Source organism: Myotis davidii, unplaced genomic scaffold, assembly GCF_000327345.1.
Source record: "Myotis davidii unplaced genomic scaffold, ASM32734v1 scaffold230, whole genome shotgun sequence".
Classification (NCBI taxonomy): Eukaryota; Metazoa; Chordata; class Mammalia; order Chiroptera; family Vespertilionidae; genus Myotis; species Myotis davidii.
Window position 1 is genome coordinate 237,922 of NW_006282259.1, and position 8,532 is coordinate 246,453.

At 34.0% G+C, this 8,532-nt stretch overlaps 1 pseudogene; it reads left to right on the plus strand.

Annotated features, from left to right (window-relative positions):
- The first annotated feature begins 2,165 nt into the window (after positions 1–2,165).
- LOC102764394 lies at positions 2,166–3,000 on the plus strand (annotated as a pseudogene).
- Positions 3,001–8,532: the final 5,532 nt, after the last annotated feature.

The window sequence follows — 8,532 nt, forward strand, 5'->3', positions numbered from 1 at the left end:
GTAAAACCCTCACAGACATGCCCCCCACCCTCCGCCCTGCGCCCTGCAAATTTTGCAAAAAAACATAAACCTACAGATCGAGATAATTGAGCAAACTATAAAATGAGCAAACCCTAAAATATCTACATCAAGATATATCAGGTCAAACTTCTTAAATCTAAGGATAAAGAAAAAAATCTTGAAAAGAGACCTTTGGGAAAAGACAACACAAATGACAGCAGATTTCTCACCAGAAACTATGAAGGAAGCAGCACATTTCCTTAAGTGCTGAAATAAAAGAACTGTCATCAAGAATCAGATGTTGAGTGAAAATAACCTTCTGCTATGAAAAGAAAATCAAGATATTCTCAGATGAAGGAAAGTGAAGATAATTTACCACCAGCAGGCCTACCCTAAAAGAATGGCTAAAGGAAGTCACCAAAAATAGGGAAATAAAAGGGAATCTTGGCATGCCAAGAAGGAAGAAAGAACAACACAGAGTAACATAAAAATAAATACATTTTCTTTTCCCCTTGAGTTTTCTAATTGTTTGATAATTGATGTGGTTCTAAATGTATTTAGAAGAAATGTTTAAGACAATTACATTATAATTAGTGGGGGCAGTAAAGGGACATAAATGGCAGTAAGTTCTCTACACTTCACTTAAATTGGCAATATGTTGATACCAATAGGCTGTGATGTTTACCATCAAAACAGCTACCTATACAAAGAGATGCACTTAAAAACATTATAGATAAATCAAAATGGAATACTAAAAGCATATTGAACTGAATTAAAATGAAAATACCACACAACAGAATTTGTGGGACATAGCTAAAACAATGTTAACAGGGAAATTTGTACCACCAAGTGCTTAAATTAAAAAAGAGGAAAAAATTCAAATTAATAATCTGAACTGGCATCTCAATAATTTAGAAAAAAGCAAAATAACAAAAGACAAACAGGTGGAATAAAATAAATAAGAACATCAATCAATTAAAGAAAAAAATAGAAAACTCAGGGAAACAAAAAATCAGATTTTTTGAAAAGATCATTAAAATTGACAAATTCCTACAAAGCCTGACAAAAAAAGGGAGAAGACCCAGATAACCAATATCAGAAATGACACTGATTATCACTAGAGATTCTACAGACAGCAAAAAGATAATGAGATAATACTGAAATACATAGATTTGACAACTCAAATGAAATGGACCAATTGTTATAAAGTACCAACTATCACAACTCACCCAAAATAAAATAGACAATTTGAATAGCCCTATAACTAAGGGAATTGAATTCATAATTTAAAATTTTTTCAAAATAAAATTTCCAGGCCCAGATACTTTCACTGGAGAACTCTAACAAGTATCTAAATAATTGACAATAATTTCATGCAATCTCTTCCAGAAAATAGAGAACCAGGGGTTACTTCCCAACTCATTTTATAAAGCTAGTATTACTTTGATACCAAAGCCAGAAAAAGAGAGTACATAAAAGAAAAATACTGATGAATATCCTTAATAAGTATACGTGAAAAAAATCTTTAGCAAAATATTAACAAATAGATTTAATATACATATAGAAATAATTATATACCATGATCAAAAAGGTTTATTCCAGTGATACAACGCTGGTAAAATATTCAAAAAAATCAATAAAATAATATACCATATTATCATACTAATGAAGAAAAACCTTCATGGTCAAATTATTCACTGAAGAATAAGCATTTGACAAACACCAAAACTCATTCATGATAAAATCTCTCAGAAAAATATGAAAAGAGGAGAACTTCAACTTGATATAAAGCATCTACAAAAATCATACAGCTAAGATTATACTCACTGTTGAGAGACTGAATGCTTTCCTACTAAGATGCAGAGCAAGGCAAGAATGTCTTCTGTTTTAGCTCTTAGTCAATGCAGTACTGGAAGTTCTAGCCACTGCAGTAAGGAAGGAAATGAAGTAAAAGGCATACAGATAAAATGAGAAGAAATAAAGCTCTTCCTATTGGTAGGTGGTAGGATGACTTAAGTGATAAATCCTAAGAAATCTATAAAAACTCCTAAATTAATAATTGTAATATGCTAATAAACTAATAACAAAGTTCTGCAACTTCATAGCATTTAAGACCAACATAAAAAAATCAACTGTCTTTTGGTCAGGCCTGTGGCACTAATGGGATGGTCAAATGATGTGGTCTTCATACTGCCAGGAAGCTCTGTACTGCCAACAAAATCAGAAGTGTCATGATAAACAGTATAAAAAAGCTCCTTTGGGCTCTTCTCTGAAGCCAACCCTTTAGGATGCACTTCCCATGCAAATGATATTATGCTGGGAAAAATAAGGGTTGAAGCCAAACAACTAAATTCTACCAACAGGAAGTCTGTCAGCGTCCAGGTGATAAAGAATCCTATATAATAAAGAGGTAATATGCAAATTGGCCACCATACCCTCACAAGATAGCTGCCTATGACCAGGCTGGCAGGGGGTTAGTGAAGGACAACCAAACGATTGAACAAGCAGGCTGCATGGGGCAACCAGGCCAACACGGGGGTTAGTGAGGGACAACCAAATGACTGAGCAGCAGGCTGCGTGGGGTGACCAGCCAGGACCCAGCGGTCCAGGATTGTGAGAGGATGTCCAACTGCCAGTTTGGGCCCAATCTCTGGGATCAGGCCTAAACCGGAAGTCAGACATCCCCCAAGAGGTCCTGGATTGGAGAGGGTGCAGGCTGGGCTGAGGGGATGCAGCCTCCCCTCCGCCACCCCCCTACCCCCACCCTGCATGAATTACATGCACCAGGCTTCTAGTGGAAAAAATAAAAATCACAGACTTTGTATCCAATGACAGTTGCTTGAATTTTATTGATGAAAACGATAAAGTTCTGGTTGCTGGATTTGGTCACAAAGGTCATGCTGTTGGTGACATTCTTGGGGTTTGCTTTGAGGTTGTCAAAGTACCAATGTACTTCTTTTAGCCAAATGCAAAGGCAAGAAGGCAACACCAAGATCATAACTTTTCATGTTGAAAAAACAGTGCTAATAAATTTTTATATGCAAAAAGTTAACTGTATTTCTATATATCAGCAATGAACATGTAGACACCAAAATTAAAAATACAATTCTATTTACAATTGTTAAAAAATAAGAAATACTTCAGTATAAATATGGCAAAACTTGTAGAACTTGTATTATACAAACTATAAAATGATAATTAAAGAAATTAAAGAAGAGCTAAATAAATGGAGAGACGCATCATGTTTATGGATTGAAAGATGCAACATAATAAATAATAGTAGAAGACTGAATAAAGTCTTCAAAGATATCTAGTTCTTAATTCTTGGAACCTGTGAATGTCACCTTTTATAACAAAAGGAATTTTGCATATGTGATCCAGCTAACGAAACTGAGAGATAATCCTGAATTATGGGTCCTAAATATTGTCACAAGTGTCCTTATAAGACGAAGTCAGAGATAGTTAACACAGAAGGGAAAGTAGGAGATGGGATGATGAAACAAGAGAGGGATGTGTTTTGAGGATGGAGGAAGCAGCCAAAGAATGCAAACAGCCCCTAGAAGGTGTAACAGGCAAGGAAACAGTTTTGCTCCCACAGCCTCCAAAAGTAATTCATTTTGTCAATATCTTGACTTCATCCTAGTGCAACTGATGTGAGATTCTGTCCACCAAAACTGGTAGAGAATAAATTCTTGTTGTTTTAAGTCAGTAAGTATGTGGTAATTTATCATAGCTGCAATAGGAAACTAATACATAAGTTTAATGAAATTCCTACCAATATCTCAGCAAGTTCTAAATTTATATAAAAAGGCAAAGAAATTAGAATAACTAAAAGCAATTTAAAAATAAAGTAGAAGTTAATCTACCTGATTTCATAATTCCTGATATATCTACAGTAATCAAGGTGTGATGTTAGGAGAAGATAGGCACATAAATCAATTGAACAGAATAGAAAACACAGAAATTGACACACATAAATATGTCCAACTGATTTTTTTTCCAGATTCACTTACTATTGTTAGGTCTGGTCAAATAATTGAATCGATACCCCCTCCTCTGGGAACTGGCCTTTAGGCTACTTCACAATGGACATTCCCTTTCGCTTAGACCACCTTCCATTTGCCAAGACCTTTATCTTTCCCCTCCGGACTTTCCCAGGATCCGGACTTGCCCAGGGAGTTTCTCGCCAAAAAAGCCTATCTAGAGTCCTTTAAAACCTCCGACTCCCTATCCCTGGGGGCTGGCACCATTTGGGGGCTCAACCCATCTGTTCTCCAGATGACCTAATAAATTCATAATCCCTTTCCACTTTGGCCTCATGCATTCCTCCTTCAGTGACCCTAACTCCATTTAACTAGAAACTGGTAGTAAAGAACAAATGAACAAAAACCCCATAAGACATTGAGATGAACTTTTCTTAAAAAAAAACCTGAGTAATTAGATCAATAGACTGTGCTGATTTTTTCTATGTGATATTTTATTCAAAGTCCTTTTTTAAAATTTATCATCACCCTCAAAATATGTTCAGCAACTTATTTGCTTGATGCCCATTTTAGTCTTTGACCTAATCTCGAATCATATTCTACATTGTTGAAATTTACAATACATGTTTATGATATTTGCAATGTATTTCTGAATAGCTATTATTTTACAAAGCCCCTAACTGACCAATTTACAACTAAAAAAATCCACTATAAACTTATTGCCACTTAAGTTTTAAGTTTTGCTTTATCTTAATAAAAGTAATGTTTAGAAATGATACCTGTCATCCCTCTCCCTCATCCCCAAAGGACTTATAGTATTACAAAAAAGGGGGGGCAGTTGAATCTTGAAAATAAATGGGCATAAACCCATTTAGGATTATTTCAATTTTCAGTATACTATTTTTATTTTTTATTGATTTTATTGGGAGGCATTGGTTAATAAAATTATATGTTTCCAACTGAGTTTTGATAAAGATGCAAAAGCAATTCAATGTAAGAAGGGTGGGTGCCTCTTGAACAAACAGTGCTGAAGCAAGTGAACATCTATAGTAAAAAAACAAAAACAAAAAACCTTGACCTAACACTCACATTTTATACAACAATTAATTGAAAATATATGATATGCTTAAATGGAAAGCTACAAACCTTTTAGAAAAAAGAAACATAAGAAAAATCTTCAGTAATGAGGACTAGGCAAAGAGTTCTTAGATGTAACACCAAAAGCATAATCCATAAAGGAAATTAAATTAAATTGGATGTCATAAAAACCAAAACTATTACTATATGAAAGCCCTTTTAAGAGAATGAAAATACAAGCTACAGACTGAGAGGCTATATTTGAAAACCGCATATTTGACAAAGGACTACCATCTATAGAACTCTCAAAACTAAATAGTAAAAGAAATCCAATTAAAAAATGGACAAAAGTTGTGAACAGACATTTCACTGAAGAGGCAAATAAGCTTATGAAAAGATATGCAACATCATTAGCCATTAGAGAAATGCAAACTAAAACCACAATGAGACATCACCACATGTCTATCAGAATGGCTAAAATAAAAAATATTGACACCACCAAATGTTGAAGAGGATGCTGAGAAACTGAATCACTCATCCATTGCTGGTGATAATACAAAATCATACAGACACTCTGGAAAAGTTTGGCAGTTTCTTAAACTAAACATGCAACTATCACGTAACAAAGCAATTGCAGCCCTGGAAATTTATCTAAGAGAAATGAAAACTTATGTTCACACAAAAACCTATACATAAACATTCATATGGCTTTATTTATATCTAGAGGCCCGATGCATGAAATTTATGCAAGAGTAGGCCTTCCTTCCCACAGCTGCCAGCACTGGCTTCCCTCTGGCACCCAGGACCTGGGCTTCCCTTGCAGCCTGGCTTTGTCCAGAAGGTTGTTCGGAAGGATGTCTGGTCTAATTATCATATTATACTTTTATTATTATAGATAACCTCAAAATGGACACACCTAAATGTCCTTAAATGGATGAATTGTTAAATAAACTGTGGTATATCCATGCCATGGAATATTACTCAAAAATTTTAAACAAACAAAAAACCCCAAAATTATTGATACATATAATAACCAAATGAATCTCCAGAAAATTATAGTGAATAATAAAAATCTAATTTCAGAAAGTTATATATGATATGATTGCATTTATATAAAATTCTTGCAATGATAATGATATAGAAATGAAGAACAGATTGCTATTTGTCAGGGGTCAATAGAGGTAGGACAAGAGAAGTGGGTGTGGTTATAAAAGGACAATATGAAAGTATTTTGTGGTGATGGAAATCTTCTCTGTCTGACACTATCAATGTCAATATTCTGGTTGTAATATTACACTACATAGTTTTGCAAGACATTACCATTGGGAGAAACTAAGCAAATGGTACATGGGATATCTGAATTATTTCTTACAACTGTATCTGAATCTGTAATTATCCAAAAGTAAAAAGCTTAATTAAATAAATAAAAGCAAATATGAATTTTCAGTTTCAGCTCTGGTCTGACATGTAAAAACCTTAGAAGTCACAATTCCCACAATTACATCAAGAAAAAGCTGAAAAAATAAAATCATCTACTTTTCTCAGTTCCATCAGAGAACTGAGGTTTTGGTAAACCATCACCCCCAAATCTGGAGAGACAGGCACATCTAGAGAGACACAGCCAAGATATGCTCACCAGAGCAACAGCAGTGCCATAAACTAGTGGAAATACTTAAGCAGTACTTTGGATGAATTCCTGAAGCTGTTAATTAGCACACAAGTGAGAAATTTCTTTTTTGGGGGGAAGGGGGGAGTCCCAGTCTTTGGGTGGCTACCATACTTTCTTGTACTTTACGTCTAAGAATCTCACCAGTTTTACAAGATGAAGATCCAAGAAAAATCCTCTCAAGTCTCTGGCATTGGGAGAGGAAGAGCAGTCTTGTTGAAGTGTGCCAGTGTCTTCTCCATAACAAAGGCCTAATCTCCAGGGGAAAAGAATATATCAGAGCCTTATTTCAGTTGGGGGAAGGAACTTTCTCCCTCAAAGCTCCTCTAGCTTTCTTGTCTCCTTATGAGGGAGAAACATAGTCAACAGGGGTGTAAAGTACAAATGTAATAAATGTGATCAGTTGTAAGCATGCTAGATATTGCTCCCACTATATCAACAATTATTTTAAATATGAATTGGTCTAAATACAGCAATTAAACAATATTGTCAGAATGGATAAAAAATAAGACCCAATATATGTTGTCTACAAGAAACCCACTTTAAATATAAAATAGGTTAAAAGTAGAGAAATGGGAAAAATATACCATGCTAACACTAATCAAAAGCACTATATTAATTTCATACAAAGCAGACTTCATCACAAGAAATACTATCATGAGTCAAGAGGAGCATTATGTAATGATAAAGGGGTCAATTCTCTAAGAATACATGACAATCCTAAAAATTCATGCATCTAAGAAAAATACATCAAAATACATGAAGCAAATGGGCAGAACCTAAAGAAAAAATATAAAGAAATTATTATAGTTGAAGACTTTTTACCAGTCTTCTAACAGTAATTGATTAATCAATTGTGTAGAAAATTAATAAGGATACAGAAGAACTGAACAGTATTATCAATCAACGTGAACTAATTGACAATCATAGAAGACTCCATCCAGCAATAGCAGATTACACATTCTTCTTAAATTCATATGACATATTCAGCAAGATAGACCACATACTAGCCCATGAACTGCTCTTTAACAAATTTAAGAGAATAGAAATAAGACAAAGTGTGCTTTTTTTACAGTGGAAATAAACTAGAAGTCAGTGACAGAAAAAAATAGATGGAAAATCCTGAAATACTTGAAAATTGAACAATGAACTTTTAATAAAATATCCCAAGTATAACAAAAGAACTCTCAAGAGAAAATTTTAAATATTTTGAACTAAATAAAAAGAAATATAATATATAACATGAAAATTTGTGAGATTCAGTGAGCTACACTGGCTGGGCTATGGAAACTGTCTGTATTATGCACTTTCCTGTACATATATATATAAATATATATATATATTCTAAATAAAGATATTTTAAATTAAAAGTAAAGAGTGAATAAAATATACTTTTCTGAAGAGGCTAATATTCACATTAAAGGTCAGCCAATAATATAGCATTTAATAGATGCGTAATTACAAAGTCAATTATAAAGACATATATTTTAATGCAATTTACAAATTATTTATCTATACATCTATTTTTAAACTAAAAAATATTTTTATTGACTTCAGAGAGGAAGGGAGAGTGAGAGTGAGATAGAAACATCAATGATGAGAGATACCACCGCCAGACATATGCTCTTGACTGAAATTGAACCTGGGACCCTTCAGTCCACAGGCCAATGCTCTATTCACTGAGCCAAACCAGCTAGGGCTACATCTATTTGTTTTAAACTTCTGTTTCAAACCTGGCCATTATGGATGCACAATGAAAGAAATGATCCAGGCCCTTAAGAAATGCAGATTTCCTTAGCGTTTCTA